This window comes from Argentina anserina, chromosome 6 (genome assembly GCF_933775445.1).
Source record: "Argentina anserina chromosome 6, drPotAnse1.1, whole genome shotgun sequence".
Classification (NCBI taxonomy): domain Eukaryota; kingdom Viridiplantae; phylum Streptophyta; class Magnoliopsida; order Rosales; family Rosaceae; genus Argentina; species Argentina anserina.
Window position 1 is genome coordinate 29,010,370 of NC_065877.1, and position 18,435 is coordinate 29,028,804.

General features: G+C 36.1%; 2 pseudogenes; both read right to left on the reverse strand.

The window, feature by feature from the left end:
* Positions 1–34: 34 nt before the first annotated feature.
* LOC126797225 (probable LRR receptor-like serine/threonine-protein kinase At1g07650) lies at positions 35–5,969 on the reverse strand (annotated as a pseudogene).
* Positions 5,970–13,447: 7,478 nt separating this feature from the next.
* Positions 13,448–15,346, reverse strand: LOC126797226 (protein trichome birefringence-like 43; annotated as a pseudogene).
* Between the last annotated feature and the right edge of the window lie 3,089 nt (positions 15,347–18,435).

Genomic DNA, 18,435 nt, shown 5'->3' on the forward strand with positions numbered 1-18,435 from the left:
AGAAGGTTTATATAGCTCCATATTTGCTACAACCCTACCTGAGCCCATTAACTACATAAGCATAGAGTCCAAAGGCATAAGCCCAAAATAACATAAGGGTATTTGCTATTAGTCCTAACACCTTTTCCCACATGATTCCGAAGACCAGAAGCAGAAGAAGTGCTGCAGTTGATAATCCAATGGATAATATGACTTTCTTTTTAATACCATCTTGAGGAACTTCAAAGTCTGCAAACGAAATTAAAATAAGCTCAGCTTAACATGTGCATTTCGTTAAAAAAAGTTACACTGCATCAGTGCATCATCAAAAGTATCAAATGAATAAAGTTCCTGATTCTAAGTAGGATAAGTAAAAGTGGATGTTAAACTTAGAACGACTTACTAGGATCTACTGATATAGCAGATATGAGCGGACCGTAAAATCCCCTATCTGGGATGCCTGTAGTTCCTTTTCCAGCCCAGTAAAGATGGATCTTGAGTGTATTACCTTGAACAACTGAAGTGAACATCTTTGAAAGAGCCTTACCAGTACCACCGGCTTCCTTTTCTATATTGAAGTCTTTTAGAACTCGTCTATCCTGTAATCAAAGAATAGTACAAGTTAAACTCTTAATCATATAGGATCAAGTTTAGGTTTGTTTAAATATTGAGTCACAATTACCTGGATGTACACATCGAAGACACGCTCCCCGAGACTGCTAAAAGAATTGTCTTCAGTAAATATAATCTCAGCAAAGTGGAGTTTGATGGTATAGTTTCCATTCATGAGACAAAGTCCATAATAGGTAAGAGAAATGGCAGATGCGCGTGCTGTTGTGTACAGTTCTGATTCGCTAACTGACACATTGGAAAGTGCAGATGTATTGGATGTGATATAGTTATCTGCTTCAACATCATTATCCATGAAGTTTCCAGTGCTGCTAAAGGCCCAGTTCTCATCCGGAGACGCGTAATAGAATGAAGCACCTTTTTGTTCTGTATCAGCTTCATACTTATTTCCTCCTAAAGTCATCTCCCTTCCACCACAATTGACATGTAAAGAGTAACGATCTGTTTTCCATCACGACAAATAAAAAAAATTCTCAAGAAATTTATCTCAATATATGCTATTTAAATAAATTGATGTAAAAATAAATTGAAGTAAATCAAACATGTGGAGGTCCAGATTGGAACCAAACGATAATCTTACTTGGTGTTAAAGCTGGACATGGATAATTTCTTTCCAAGCATGTCTTACCTCTAGATATGTAACAACCAAAGATGTGAGAATGATAAAAGAATGACAAAAGTTGGCACGTATGATCACAAAAACAGAAAGCGATAAGATTCTCTTAAAAAGCCTTACATATTATCAGCTGCAGAGGAATAGCTCTCCACCAAATTTCTGCAATAAACACCAAGGCATATTCTTTAAAGCACTCTACACAGTGATCAGCTAGGATTTTAGAGAAATTATTTGTATAGCATACTCACACATTCCCACTATCACATTGAGTAGGAACTGAGCTTGAGCTTTCCCAAATGAAGTTGTTGGAGGAGAAATCCCTGCATTACCAATTTTCAACTAATTAATCACACTAAAACAGTAGCCTTATTAGTAAAACAGAATATATGCTACAGTTTTGTATTCATACACTGTCCTGATTCGTTTCAAGACCCATCCAGGTACTGTGCCAGGAAGCTTGTTTGCTGTTAAGTATCTGCAGTCAAAGGATAGTCTCTTTTTGTTAATGGGAATCAGATTGTGAAGATAAAAACTTATGTGGGACATCTACTCACATGAAATCAGCTTTCGTCAATTGGTCGAACGATGCTGGTACTTTTCCGGTCAACTGATTATAGCTGAGGTCACTAAATATATAGCTTGAGTTAGAAGTTTGAAGAGACAATAGGTAAATAAACTATTCAAGATTCCTACTGATGCTTGAAATGTCATTTTAATAATTGAAAAATCAATTAAGTCATTGTTAAAAATACTTACAGGGTTTTCAATGATTTCATATAACCGACATATTGTGGGATTTCTCCATACAATAAGCAGTTCCTCCCTGTATTGCACTTTTTAGATCAACTACTGACTTGCATTTTGAAACTAATGAAACTAAAACATAAGTCTTTATGATTCCAACTTACAGTGTTTTCAATTTAGACAATTTATCCAAAGGCGGGAACCGTGACCCTCCACCTTTCAAGTCGGTGATCCTCCTAAAATACATCAGAACGGTAAGACCACAACCTCATACTCCGAATTTGGAAGACATATGAAACGATAGAATTGCTTACAGATCAATCAAGTTTGTTAGGCCTGATATTCTTGAAGGTATAGGACCCTCAAGAAGGCAACCTTGAATCAACCTGTAAAAATGACAATCAGTAAAACTATACCATGCTTGAACTAATAAAAGTACAAGGGGAAGGCCTACAGTTTTGAAAGATGCGTCCAATTTCCAATGAAATCAGGTATCTTCCCAGAGAAGTTGTTGTCAGTTATCCTCCTAAAATGAATTCCAGAAACGTTTCAATATCAGAAAAACCATAGCAATCAAGGATTCTGTCGAATGATATGCGACATGACTAATCAAGTGCAAATTCTGTAGCCGTTGGCAGCCCCGTGAACTGGTAAGAAGAGCTAAAATAACCTCATGCATATTATGTCTATTGCAATTTAATTTTGTGTTACATTTGTGGATCACCTTTTATGAAGTTCTGAAGTTTTGGTTACTGTGCCCAATAGGCTGATAAATTCACAAGATTACAAAGATATGCATGCTTACATGTCAAGCAAGTTGATCAACTCCGCTAGTGCTTGCGGAAATTCTCCGGTGAATAGATTTGACGATAAAATGCTGCAGAAAGTAAGGATAATATCAATGCAGTAACGAAATACAAAAATCTAGGAACATATTATTATTAGGACTTTCAATAACTCATAGCACATGCAGTGATGAGACATTACAGCTTTTCCAAGTTGACCAACTTTCCAATTTCGGATGGAATGAGCCCTGAGAAAAGGTTAATTTCCTTCGATGCTCCTGAGAGGAAAATGCTCAAAGTATTATTTACTTCTATTACAATGGCGCTTTAAGCAGTGTATAGAGAGCCAAGTCTACTGAACTTAAGGCCATCCCCAGTGGGATCTATCAAATGATAGGGTGGAGCAAAAACGGAAAAAGAAATTAAAAAAACGGCAGGGCAACTCAACTCCAGTAAAATTGCTAAATCCTACGTACGTGGTCTTGGTGTATTTGGCATAGAGCTCGCTCGCACTGTCAAATTTGACAGGGCTCCATACAGAAGCTACTGAATCCATTATCTTTTTCCACAATTTTGGTTGCAGACGCAGAAAGAGGACTGGGCAGAGATAGAAGGGACACCCAATAGATCTCCCATTTTAGAGAGAGGGTCAGATGGAATAGATAATTGATGAGAAAAAGTTTATTTTTTTTTGTCGATCGGTAGAGGTGGCAAACGGACTGGGCCGGTCCAGCCGATTTTATGCATGTCAAAACCGTGCCCATGCCGTGTTTGGGAGTCGGGCCGGCCGATTTATTTATCGTGTCGGACTCAAACCTGTTTATTGGCTTAAACATTAAGCCTGATCCAGCCCACGGCCCAAGTCCATGTCGTGACGGGCCAAAAAAATGCCAGCCCATCCCATTTGCATTATAAATATTTTATTAGAATAAAAAATTTATGTAATTAGAATATTTATCTTATATAACTATTTTAAATAGTAAAATAAATAAAATACTACAACATATTTCATAATCTTATTTCTAAAATGTTACATATGTCAAAATAATTACGTTTTTCTTCACTATTTTGATAATATTTGTGAAATAATGAAGTTAAAATAATAAAATAATTAAAATATTTTGATTTAAAATGTCTGATACTCAATTCTCATTATTATAATTGTTTAAAATTTTATATAAATGATATAAAATTATGTGCTAACGAACCGGCCCATGAATTATCGTGTCTGAGTCGTGTTGGGCTCATAGGCTAAAATATCTAGACTTAGCCCGGCCGATTACAATAACGGGCTCAAACTGGGCCCATGCTGGATTCAGACTTTTTGGCCTACCTGTCACCTTTATCGATGAACAAGGTTGGAGGGGTTTGAATTGCTTGAATTGGGGGAGTATTAACTATCAAGATCAAGACTATTAACTTCCATAAATAAATAAAAATAAAAAAGATCAAGACTATCAACAGTTAAAAGATAAAATTTTAAACAAAAATACTATATTACTATATGAAGTGACATATCCGTTGGAGTGAAATTATGTCAATATTGACAGTGCAAGTCACATGTTATATTTGAATCTGACAAAATCAAAAAATATCTCAATGAAAGACATGCAAGTGATGTAACAAATTGGACCAAATTTAATTTCAATTGTTCATGCAGTATATGATTATTTGAAATGAAAGCATTTGACTCAACCAAATACTAATGACTGGAGTGCGTATATGTCACGTTGAGTTTCACAATGAACATGAGGAATTGATTGGAGTGCGTATAGACGTACATATAGTTCAGAGAAAGATCCAACAACTTATTGGCATAAATAAATCATACTAAAAAAGTATTCATCTATACTACAATGAGATTATGAGAATATAACAGAACACATGAGAATTCAAGAAAGAATTAAACATCCATACAAGTTTCTGAGGGTGGTGATATTGGTGAGGACTCTTGGAAATGGACCTGACAATCTGTTCCCCATAAGACCTCTGCAAGATTCAACACAAAAGCAAGATATAGAATTATTCTATTATTTTAATAATCAAGAATTTAGTAATTAAATGCTCACAAGTCCTCCAATTGCATGATTGCCCATTGAGAAGGTATGGAACGGTTGGAACCAGTAAAGAGGTTTCTACTCAAATCTCTACAAAACGAAGAAGCGTCTCCAAGATTAATGGATGATACCTTGTTTACAAGAATTGAAAGCAGAAACACAGAAATTTCAGAATAGGAATGTGAATCGGTTTAGATTTTTTACAATTTCTTGAGGTAATGAAGCTTTGATAACTCCGGTGGCAGTGTCCCAGTTAAATTCTGTGCCTTTAAAGCTCTGCAGTTAAATCGAAGGGAAAACCCAACTCAAATCATTATGTTGCAACTTAGACTAGAATTAATCTACAGTATATATTTTGTCATGAATCTATTAACTTACAAGCTAACTATGTGGCATGAGGAATAGTTGTTGAAGCTGCAATCACATGATACAGAGCTCTCAATGATTTTCATCCCGGGTACAAGAACTCTCCATTTCCCATTTCCTGAGCAAGGATCTTTCGCAAAGTCCCAGTCCTTCTTCCCCAATCTCTTCGCTATATCTTTCAATGCATTCACTGTCCACGTTAAGATTACCCCATAAGGCAACGTATATGAACAAAAGGACCTACTTGTCTAATTCCTAGAAATTGCTTCGAGACCAATCAATCATCAATGCAATGGTTCTACTTAATGAATACTATGAGAAACCCAATTCAGCTACGTCACTTGCTAGTTCCTGACTCAGAATCAACTTAATTGACGAAACTGAGCTTAACTGAAATGATCTCGCTCAAGAATGATCCCCATGCATGTATTCAAAATGTTAATTGATAAGCTTTTCGATCACTCTTTAACTAGTAGTCTACTATTGTAAGAAATGCCAAATGGCTGTGTTAACGACAACGAAGAAGCTGATAAACTTATAAATGGGGGTACCTTCCTCGCTGTGAAGCATAGGTATGGCTGCTTGTCCTAAACTTGCAGCAGGGATGAAACATGCAGTGAAACTGAAGACGAGACATGCAAAAAGAAAGGATGAATGCATCATGTGGTGCCGTGGCGTGGGACACCAAGAGTTTTTTTTTTTTTACAGAGGAAAATGAATGTGGGACTCCAAGAGCTTGAATGTGTAGTTTAAATAGTGTTCAGTGTCATTCAATTGCTTCACCGATATCATTTTCGGGGTTTTCTTTGTTTTGCAATCATCTTTATAAATAAAATAAAATTCTTTGTTTTGCCTCTTGAAGCTCAATAATGCGAACAACTTGTGGCACACTGAACATAGCTAGCTACTGCAAAATAAGAAAGTTTAGATGACAGAATTCAACTTTGATCATTTTACGGAGTATCTTGAACCAATAAGGTATACTGTTTTCGATCGATATCAATGGAATGTGAACATAAAAGCTCTACTTAATTAATTAGAAGTCTTAACTAGACCCAGCTAATTCTTCATTCAATGGAATGTGAACATAAAATGTGAGAACTCTACTTAATTAATTAGAAGTCTTAACTAGACCCAGCTAATTTGTCACTATTCATGTAATACGTACATACAAATATTTTGCAACATATATATAGATCGAACAAGACTGCTAGAGATTGATAGATAAATACAGTATTCTCCTATATTGCTATCTCAACGGGACAACATGTCATTTGCTAACCTTGTATTCGAAATTTACGTGTTTCAAATGGTGCAATTTAATTGACCAAAAGAAAGAAAGAAAGAAAGAAGACGAAGAACAATTAAAGTGTATGCATGTTCGTATATAAAAAAAAGTGGATGCAGCCATGCAGGTTCAAGTTGAAGTACGTACTCTATCATGAAAGTGCACATATATATCATGGTCCGTTCTTTCTATATCGTTGTTTTTGTAAATGGCTCTTAGGCACACCCAAATTTTGGACAGATAAGAAAGGAAGTTTGTGATACTTAAATGAATGAAACTATATATATATATATATATATATATATATATATATATATATATTGTAATGCTATGAATAAAACTAAATTAAAATCGAAAAATAATGTATAAAGGAGGAAGGATGTATGCCTATCATCAAGCAGATCGACCTAAACTCTGGAAAGCCAGGGAATTAAGCAAGAGTAGCCTTCTAATCGGATGTTAGGTTTATTCTGATGCAGATCGAGGATGACTAGCTACATAAATACATAATGTGAAAATTATTTACGATCAAGAAGACAACAACATTATAATCACCATATGACTACTTAGGCACTGAGTAAGCTATAATCAGAGGCGGATCTTAGAGATGGCGTGCCCACCACCACCTGCTGGGCAAGTTTTAATCATACCAGGCTAAAAAAAAATTTCAGCTGGGTTAGAAATAAGGGTTTCAACACTATCATGCATGATATAGCACCTTATTACGATATGATAACCAACATATTATTGATTTTCTGGACTAGTGTGTTGTATAAAACTAGCTAGATTGGATGATACCATAATAACAATGATTTCATTTTATTGTAACAACATAACTATATTTTGTTACTTTTTTTTCCGCTCACCTAATTTTTAGACACTAGATCCGTCACCGTCTATAATGACATATATAGGACTAATAGAAGTGCTAATTAGCTAGAGTAGCAATGCAACAACGCGTTTTCATGACACAGCTCGATCGTATTCTCACATTGATATATGGACATAATTAGCGAACCAATGTTTATATAAATAGATCGATACAAGATTATAAGCAATTTTTGGATGGAAGCATGATGACGATTGGTTTTGTGTACGTGGGCGTTTTACTAGCCACATGCACCGCTCCTCAATCTGGAATTACTTGCATATATATGGTGATTTTGTTTGGGTGTTTTGTGCGTGTGGATTTTAAGCAATAAACCCCTCTTAATTAAGTGAAACCAGATCCAAAATCAATCGAGGGTGAGTCATTGGAACAAAATTGTTGTAATCAATTCATTAGTAACAACATCGATTGTAATAACATCCATCTTTCTTCCACGAGAGCAACAAAACTTGAAAATGAGTGGTGGGGAACTAGAAGCCTGTGAGTTTAGTGAGAGAGGGCATGATTACAGGCTATGGATTGGGACTTATTGGGTATCAAGGGTATAGTATTCATAGATGAAACTTGATCTCTTGCCTAAAGATTTCTGGTGGTTTCTGAGTTGATCACCAGCGGCAATGGAGTTGGTTGTTATAGCCGAGGTAGGGGAAGAAGATTGCTAGTAAAGACTTCAATTTGAGGTAGATGGTTGCTATACTTTTAAGATTGATTTCTTCTATGATACCTGTAACGACCCCAAAATTTCGAGCTTAAAAACTCAAAATTCTAAAGTCGTTAAACACAAAATAATCTCAATGAAATCGAAATCATTTAAGAGCACAGCGGATCATCACTGAGTTCTCAATACAACTCAGAAAACCAATTATTACAACCCAAATTTATAATTTAACATTACATAAGATGGAATGTAATAATCCTCACAATCTCTCACAAAGCTCACAAATAAAACCACAACAATTCTCACACACAAATCCTTGCTAGAAAACCTCACCACAAGCAGGATACGAACGACTTCGAGCCTCCGGAGTCGTCACTCAATCTCCACTAATCAGCACCTGCGGAATTATCCCCTACACCATCGAATTGGTACACCGGGATTGTAAACACAAACCCGGTAAGCTTATAGCTCGTATGAGTAAAATCAAAATATAATTCGCATATCAAAATATACGAAAAATCACAAATCAACAAATATAAATGCCCTCATGAGTCAATGGACAGCCCATCTGGTTGTCCCAAAGGAATATGAAATGAAACGCTCATGAGAAAATCAAGTAACCCTTCTGGTTACCCAATGCATTTATAATACGGGTACCAAGAACGCTGGTACACATTTGTTACCCCTCTCGTAATACACCGCCGATATTGGATAGTCACCCGCTACCCAACATCTAAAACAATATGAGTACCCATGAGCAGATAACCACCCGTTACCTCACATGCAGTAGTAAGGAAGACAGACTAGAGCTCTAACTGTATCGTAACTTTCGCCCGGCCAAAGGCTAGGTTCCGACTTGCCAAACACGTACAATAATCTCACATCATATTGTACCAAATCACGTCCGAAGACAAATCAACATTTTAACAATCTCAATGTTAAAATCACGTACAATAATCTCACATCATATTCACTGTCACTATTCACAGTACTGTTCATGTATTACTGTACAAATACACAAAATAATACGTATTTTGTATGTATACATACTATTTGCGTATTTCTGTACGTATACATACTGTTTCTGTACGTATACATAATGTTTACGTATTTCTGTACGTATACATATTATTTAAATGTAAATACAATCTCAGTAAATAAAATTTACTAATTACCTTTTACAAATTACTTTTTACAATTACTGAAAGTAATTTATATTTACATTTACCGTACGTAAAATTTAATTTACATTTACCGTACGTAAATAAAATTTACATTTACATTTACCATACGTAGTAAATTACCAAAATACCCTTCTCGGAATCACTGATCACGTGCGGCGCGGCGGCGCGTGGAATACACGCGCCACCTCCGGCAGGCCGCGCGTGGGGCCCACGCGCCGACACCAATCACGGCGAGCATCACGCCACCGCCGGGTCCAAACTCTTCTCCTCCTCCTCCTCTTCCTTCCCACATCCTCAGACCCCTCCTAAGCCAACCCACTCGCTGCCACGCGCCGCCTCTAGGCGGCGGTAACCCCTCCTCCTCCCACACCTCTAATCTTCACCAATCGAACCAAAAATTCATCCACAACCACAAACAATCCATCAATTACATCAATCGTACCTTAGATCGAATCCACGAACTCCAATTTGGCTTCGGAATGCTTGGATCGCTGGCGGTTCTTCGATTCCTCGGGGAGGGCTTGAATCGTGGGGTTTTTGCCCCTAAATCGATGGCAGAAGCTCCAAGGGCGATGATCGGCTTCGTGATGCTCTCTTCGTGCCCTCACGTCGCCAAGGTGGTGCTCTCGATGGTGGCGATGGAGCTTGCAGCCTCGGGTTGGAGTGTGGAGGCTCACGACGTCACGAGGTGCTGCGACGACCTCGAGGTTCGTAGAGGAGAGCCGTGCGGTGCTCTTGGGCTAGGCGGTGATGACCACGGCAGCCCGAAGGTAGAGATCGCCGGTGTTGAGGAGGTTCGGAGGGAGAGAGTTTGAGGGGAGAGAGAGTCGGGAGGGAGAGAGAGAAGGAGGGAGGCGGGTCGAAAGGAGAGAGGGAGAGTTTCTAATTATGGAAACCCTAATCCCATAAATATCTATTTATACTAGTTTCCAAATCGGAAACTAACTTCCGACGTTAATAACTTTTACGTACGTCGTCCGATTAGAACGCATCACATATCCACGAACTCGTATCGACGAGCTCTACAACTTTCGTGAAGAAAGTTTTTGAAACCGAGCGACGGAATAAAAGTCGATATAATCGTTCGGAAACGTAATATTTTTCGAATCAAACGTTCGGATAACGTTTCCGTTTCCGTTCCGTAAAGTTGCAAACAATTATATTCATTTAAACTGAAATTCATAACTTTATAGAATTCAAATTAAATCAAAAAAAATGTATTGAAATTTAGGGTTATTACAATACCAAATTGGTGAAAAGACGATGAACCATTGTCTAGGCTATAGGCTGAAGAACAGTGAAGCAAAGATATATGACAGTGGCTTTTTTTGGATTCATGGTGCTGTGAATTTGGGAAGTTTGGCTCCTCAAAATCTAGTATGGGGAACTGTGATTATGATTCATTGAACAGTGAGTAAAGAGTGTCTTCGAAGGGTTTGTGAAGATTTTGAATTTTTACTTAGAATGGAGCGGCATTAATACCAGCAACAAAAGACATATGTGTTGGGAAGATGATGAAGCTATTAGGCTTTTGAATAAATGGCTATATTGGGTTTTGAGGGTGAGTCAGAGTTGCTTGTATTTCTCTCGCTAGCCCATATTAAGACTTTGGTCTGTCATGCATGAATTTCGGTCCCCAAGCCCGAAATTATTTACAAAACTCGTCTTAGCGATAAGCCTCACAAGAATCGTTACCTTCCGCACCACATCCCCATCTATAAGTCCCAATAAAAACGTAGCTTGGGTCTACGTCTAGTGTTTAGTGATATGGCATAATATGCTCGCATGGTAGTCGCTTGAGAATTTGGGCTTGCCTCATTTTTCAAAGGTCTCTCTTAGACTGTAATAAGCTTACCTGAAGACCCAACGACACCATTCTAATATAAATTGAAAATAAGCTCAATAATCATTCGAATGTATCACAAATTATATAAGGTACATATACAATCATATTGTAATACAAAATATATAGATGCAAACCTAACTCAGCTAACTAAATTTTACTCTACGAGTACTTGAAACCTCAAATTTTTCTATCACAAAATCATTAATAATGAAATCAGCATATTCATTCTCAATGTGACCCAACTAAAAACCCTAATTTTTCCCCAATTTCATTTTGATAAAAATTGAAGAGAAAATTAGAGATAAACCCAATTTTAGAGCCCCCTTTTAAAAATAAATCCATACCCTATTTTTGTTTAGATTTAGACCCAATTCATATATATACTAAGCATTTATTATTGTTACTTTTATTCATTTCTTTATGTCTTCACCATTTTGCCCTTCAGATTGACTAAAACAAAATTTAGTATTTTCTCAATTTCAACATAAGTTTGAATTTTGAATGCTAAACTAAAATTTAGCTCCATTTAAATGCATCATAATCAATTACATTATGACTTTCTTAATTTTATACCTTAAGTGCGCGCGCGCGTGTGTGTGTATATATATATACATATACTTGTGATAGATTTTTATTTCCTAATGTGCAGGTAATACAATTTCATATTTTACCTAGAGTTCAAAGTCTCATTTCATTTGAATCTTTAGAAAAAACTTTTACTTGCTTCAAAGAAATTAGGGGAAGAAGACAAGCATCAATAATTTTTCTTGCATGTGACTCAACAGACTGACTGATAATCAGAAAAATACTTTGAAATAAAAGAAATGGTTGGAGAAGTGGAAGAAATGACTCGAATGAGAGTAAGAGTTTTGCATATTCACTTTTACACTCATATTTGGTGTCTTTTTACAAGCACGAATGATATCTAATTATAAGGTACATGGTGATCTTGTTTTTTGTTATTTTTATCTTCTTTTTAGGTATATTATTATGATCGAGATAGTTTTTTAGTTATAGTTATTTACATTTCTAATTTACCTATTATGTAGGGCTTGAGTACTATAACCTTCTAACTAAAATATAGGTATAATGTAGTGACAAATCTAACGAAGAGGTATAATAAAAGAATGAGTCTAATACATAGGTATCAAACAAAAATAAATATAAAAATAAATTTCCTACACACCAAATGATTTTCAAAACCTCAAGTTAACTACAAAAGTACCTAATTAAATATCCTATGCATATAGCCAAAAAACTACATATATATACATATCTTCTATAAATCGAAATCCATTTTCACCTAACTTTTTCATATGTTTTATTAAAAAGTTCCATGATTTTCTCAATAATTATGAAATTGATTGAAATAAAATAGTTAGTATTATAGAATAATTCATAATTAAGACATAAAATTAATTAAAAACAACGTGAATTAAGACAAGGAATTACAAATTTGTAATAAAAATATTAATATAGTGAGCTGAAATTTTGTACATAATTTGCAACAAGAATTGGATGGAAGCTATAATTAACTGATTTAGAAATATCTTATTGTTATTTATATCAGTGGCAAGAAAAGTAATTTTGATCAATAACAAGTTTAGTTTCTTATATTAAATAATTTATTTTTCTTTTTTTATTCAACCTAATTGAAAGAGTTGTAGAGGTGGGTTTATTTTAAAATGGGTGTTGATTTTTGGGTGTATAATGAATTACCCCAAAATTGAATTGATTTGAATACTTACAATTGATATAAAGACAAATATTATGGCAATAATCTTTCTCAGAGATTGATTAATTTTAGATAGAGTTTGGAGTGAATGAAAGTGACTTACCAATACCGGAGTGGAGACTGGAAAGTGGAGAGCTTTGTTGGACGAACAAAAGAATTGAAGAAATAGAACAAACTCATAAAGGGAGATGAAAGGTGTTGCGCGCTTTGTTTAACTACGATTGTTTGTTGACGTTTCAGCCATTGACCAAAACAGTCGATACATCATGGGCTTCCGGGCTTAAACAATAAGTGTTTGGCTTATAATTTTGACATTTTGGATGAGACTAATACATATATAAAACTCTAATTATCCCATGTTAATATATATATTATATGTAAGTTTTTTTTTCTCCCTACAATTTTAGGTGGGACTTGAGTCCCACTCTCTCTTGCTGTAGCTCGGCCCCTAATTATTATTTTAATGTGCCTAGTTTACTTTATTAACATTTGTAAAAATTTACTGGGAAAGGAAGAAGATATTATCATTCAGTGAAGCAGGTAATTTTTTTTATCCATTTCAAAAAAAGGAACCAGCTGAATCAGGGTCTAATTGACACAGAAGCAAAAAAGGGTCCAACACTCCAACCACAACCCATAACACTTGCGTCATATCTCACAAGTAAACAGTCTAAGTTCGAATGACTTCGGTGTATAAAACATTGTTTTCCAAGTATCAGAAACTCCAGCTACACACCAGTGGCTGCAGTGAGTGCAGTCCATGCCGTGGTGCCTTCTGACCTCTGTTGCCATATATGGATGGGTGAGCATCTTACGTTGAGCAAACCCACCTGCTTTGACATGTTGCTTAATATATACTTTTTCCACAATCACCTCTGCCGGGTGCCGCTTCTTGGGTATGGTGGCGCTATCAGCGGTCGTGTTTCTCTGCTGCAGTTCTTCCCTTCAGGGTACCCCCAATAACTGGAACTGTTGATTTTCACAACCAAAAGGTCGATCTATCTTAAAGTTTAGTAACAACTAACAACATAAGAATGTAAGACGAGAATGTCAACACTTTAATTACAACTGATAAATGCATGTGTAATGGCTCATGTTTGAGTCTACTGCTCAATTTGATGAATTCCATAACTTACTTCCAATGAGTGGGTGAAATGCCTTGGTAGAGCACTTCAGTTTTGGTAGGATCGACATTTTTATCCACCCATCGAGCCCAAGTGTTTAAGGCTTTCTCATAAGCAACAAGGCGATCCATGTCTTCATGTAAATCGTCTCCATCTTGAATAAAATCACACCTGCGTAAATTAATTAAACAACAACAGTAGTACGTTGTATGTAATTCTTTCGAATTCATATAATTACAATATTCAAGGCCTCAGTGGTGATATGATCTCACGGTTGTTTCCTTCCTGTGTGAAGTCACCAATGCCCTGAATTGAAAATCAATACATCAGTGTCTTTCCATGCTTTCTGATCTTTATGATCAATGGAGTCCAGCTTCAAAATCCTCCCGTGTCGACTTTCTTCTACAATTAATGTCAACAAGAAATGCATTGCGTTGAAGCATCAAAGAAGCATTGTGACTGCATGCATTGAGTTAGGATTAACATTAAGTATGCGAACTAGCAGTAAAGCGAAAAAGATTGTGCTATATATATATATATATAAATATAGAACTTCTCGGCTGCGAACATCCGCACGGTGCGGATTCGGCTCCTTCTGACGCTCATGTCTGTGCCAGCTAGAGCTGTAGCACCGGCGTAGACAGGCCAGAATCTCGAAATTTCAAATTTCTGGGCATCGTGCGGAGATTTCGAGATTCCGACCGCCGTAGGCTTGCGCTACAGCTCCGGCCGGCACAGACAGGAGCGTCGAGAGGAGGGGAGTGCGGCTATGCTGGTCGGCGCCGTCGTTGCGCGTCACTGGTGGCCGGAATCGCCGAATCCGCATTGTACGGACGACATATATATATATATATTAACTTCTTGACGATATAGTATATATTATTGTTTAAACCAAATGCTAATTTAAGCTTACAGAAATTTACCGGGAATGTCATCGTGGAGATGCTTCCTGTTCTTTCAAGAGTGTATTTAGATTGTGGTGAGGCTGCATGAACTATACATGTGAGAGATTGCCACTGATTCAAACTTAGCGAGTCTCCAATAAACATGATGCGCTTATTTCTCAATCTCTCCAATAAATCTTCACCATTAAACCTATAAAATCATTCATGGTATGATAACAGTTAAACAATGAACAAGGGACTTCAGTTTTAATCAAGACTCACCTTAAGGTAACATGCATGCCTATATGAAGCTGGTTGCCATCTATATTTGAGATAGTCTTCATCAGGTTGGCCGTTTTGTTGGCACTCGAACGCCTTCTCTTTAAGTTGCATAGACTTGAATCATATAGAGGATATATATAAGAATCGTCATAAACCCACTTCCTTGATAAATATCACACTTGTCCAAGTTCTCATATGCATGCATGCTTCCCATGTACATGTTCATGTTGAAGTAGTAGCACCGAAAAATGCAATGGCAATGGTTCCCAATGCAGCCATATGGAAGAAACTAATGGCCAATGAGAGGAACCCGATCGTACGGATCGAGTTTTCTGGAGCTCTTAAGGGATGATATGGATTTATATAGAGAAAAATTGATGGGAAAATTAATTTCGTATTGTAAATCAATCCTATGGATAAATAAATGGCCGTAGGCATCTTAGCAATTGCAGTTGTCAAATGTTTCAAACGTGTAGCTAGAGAATGGGGGTTATAAACTGTTAGCAGTTGGCAATATCTCTACTACTTTAAAACGAGCATCTAAAAGTTTCACTAAATTGTGAACTGTCAAATTTACCATTCTCTAATTTTATTAAAATTATAAAATTACACATATTTTACTATTGTATTTTATCAAAATTATCATTTGTAAGAAACAAAATTACATAAAAATATTATGTTTTAAAAATACACTTCAAATAAAATTCTGTAACCCCAATCTGTATCGCACCAGACTAACTTTTTTTTAAGTTGAGGGTGACTTGAAGTGCCCAAATTAATCAATTGCCGAGGACTAATTAATCAAAGTTAATTGAAGGATGTGGATTCATGGCTGACGTATAATCACATTTGACATGCCTATTGTGCTTTAGGAATTAGAATTTAGAATTTATATATGTTGCGCCCGCCCGGGCCCTTATTTAATTTTCTTTATCCTGTTAGTAGTTCTCTCTTCTTTATCCCTTGTTGTGGTGCAACCGTGCAAGTGTGCACGTAAAGGTGATCTTTACTAGTGCAAGTGAGTCACCTTTTCTTGAACTCATGATGTTCTTGTTGCCTAAGTATCACTAGTGGGAGAGTGAAATATTGGATTTCAGAAAGCAAAAACTTGTGGAAGACAGGAGATGTTTCTAATGAGCTAAACATGATAAAGTTTAATGAGCTCGCACAGATGATTTGGATTCATCATTCGGTTGAACTGAAATGGTGAGCTTAGTGAGCTCTCTAGCGGTGGAGATCACTCGATAGCACATGTTAGATTATAACCCCATCTGACTATGAATCAAATGTACACCACCACACCAGGACGCCACGCACATATGGCTGCAGCAAGCTAGCCTTGCCGCACCAAGCTCACACCTTCAACTGAAATGCTAGTAACAAAGACTAGAAAAGATTACAAAAATGGATAAATTCCTTCTATAGTACTTTAGGTGTAGAAATTTGAATACCTAATGTTTCAAAGAGGACATCTTAGTACCTAAAGTTTCTATTTTATGTGACACTTTAGTACTTATGTTGACTTCTTTATTAAATATAGAGTGTAAAATTGACATTTACATATTATTTATCAAATAAAAATACAAATATAATTTTTATGGGTTTAAGGCTAATTTCTAGCTATCACCTTGTTATTCATCATTTTTGTATCGTGTGCGAGAAAATAAAATGTGAAAATTTTAAGCTTTAATTAAAGATGAAAATTTGGTTTTTGTTTAGGAAATCTAGAATTTGTTATTTAAATACATACGAGAATGTTTTTGATTAATTAAATATAACCTCGCAGAGTAGGTTTATTAGACGATTGAATTTCATAAACATAAAACTGACTTATACCATCAATGTGACAAAAAAATATTAACTTAAACGCATAAAATGAGATTGGAGGATAATTAACACCTAAAACTCATGTTTTATTGTATAATTCTAAATATATACATAAATACATATTTTACCCTCTCATGAGTCAACATAAGTACTAAAGTGTCATATAAAACCTTACTTGAGGTACCAAATTGTCATCTTTGAAACAATAAGTACTAAAGTGTCCAATTGAACATATCTCAGGTACCATTGAAGGAATTTATCATACAAAAATTGATATTATTCAATAGCGGGGTCAGAATTCTAAACTTACTAGGGTACAAATGAGTCATCAAACAAAATCTTTATAAAAATATATAAACTTAAGAACAAAATACTGATCACTCCTTATACTTTGAGTCTCTCGATAGTTTCGTCATTCTAGTTTTAATTTCGACTGATAACTTCTCAAACTCTCAATTTACAACAAATTACTTCATTCGTCATCCTCAATCCAAACAGTCTGTTAGCCAACTAAAATAGAAAAGATGAGACGCCACGTGGCACCACCTCTTCAGAGTTTGAAAATTATATGTCAATTATGCCCCTGACTCTCATCTCAATATCACCTTGTTTCGCACTCTCCGGAACCCGCCATGGCAGACCCCAAACCCCAAATACAGTGAGATAGTTCAGACATGATTATCACTATATGCATATCAAGGGAGAAAGAAAGAAAGATAGCTAGAGAGAAGGCAAAGGATTAGGCCATGACTTTAAAAGAATGGATATGATGATATTATTTTAGCTTTTACTTGCTAAGATAAAATTCCATGCTCATCCATATCATGATGGCACATGATGGCACATAACCATAAAACACAAATCAAAGGATCTCGATAACCTACGAGAAAGACATAACACAATATCATTAAGAAGACGTACTGTAACGTGATTTACTCTCTTAACTACAACACTTTTTTCCCTCTAGCTATCCCACCGACAGTTGATCGGAAGTTCAGGTCATTCCGGCCTTATCCTAGGTCCCTTTAGCCTATCTCATATCCGCTGGATCTCTCTGTTATCACCATCTCTCTTTCACTTCACAACAAAATAATCACCACCCACATACTAGATAGATCTCCATCATCCCTATCATGAATCCTCAGATCTGAAAACCCCTCTTGTAATTTTGTTCCTCTTTCCATCCGCAAGCATCTGCACATGGTATTTTTCCAACCCTCAAACACCATATCTCACCTCACTTTGCCAAATCACCATCAGAGATGAGTACCCTTCACAATCAACTAGATTCAAGGGTTTTGTCAATTCATAATCTTTGTTTGGGTTTGGGGCCTGCGGTGGTGGGATTACTTAGCAGGGGCCTAGCTATCATTTAACATTCAAAGTTCTAGCAGGTGGTGCCATGTGTCATCAAACTCCCCCGCATCAGACATCTAACACACTTTTTTGACGAGGATGATGGAATTTAGTAATTTATTGTAAAATAAGAATTTAAAGAGTGATCAGTCCAAATTAAAACTTGAATGACTAAACTGTTGAGA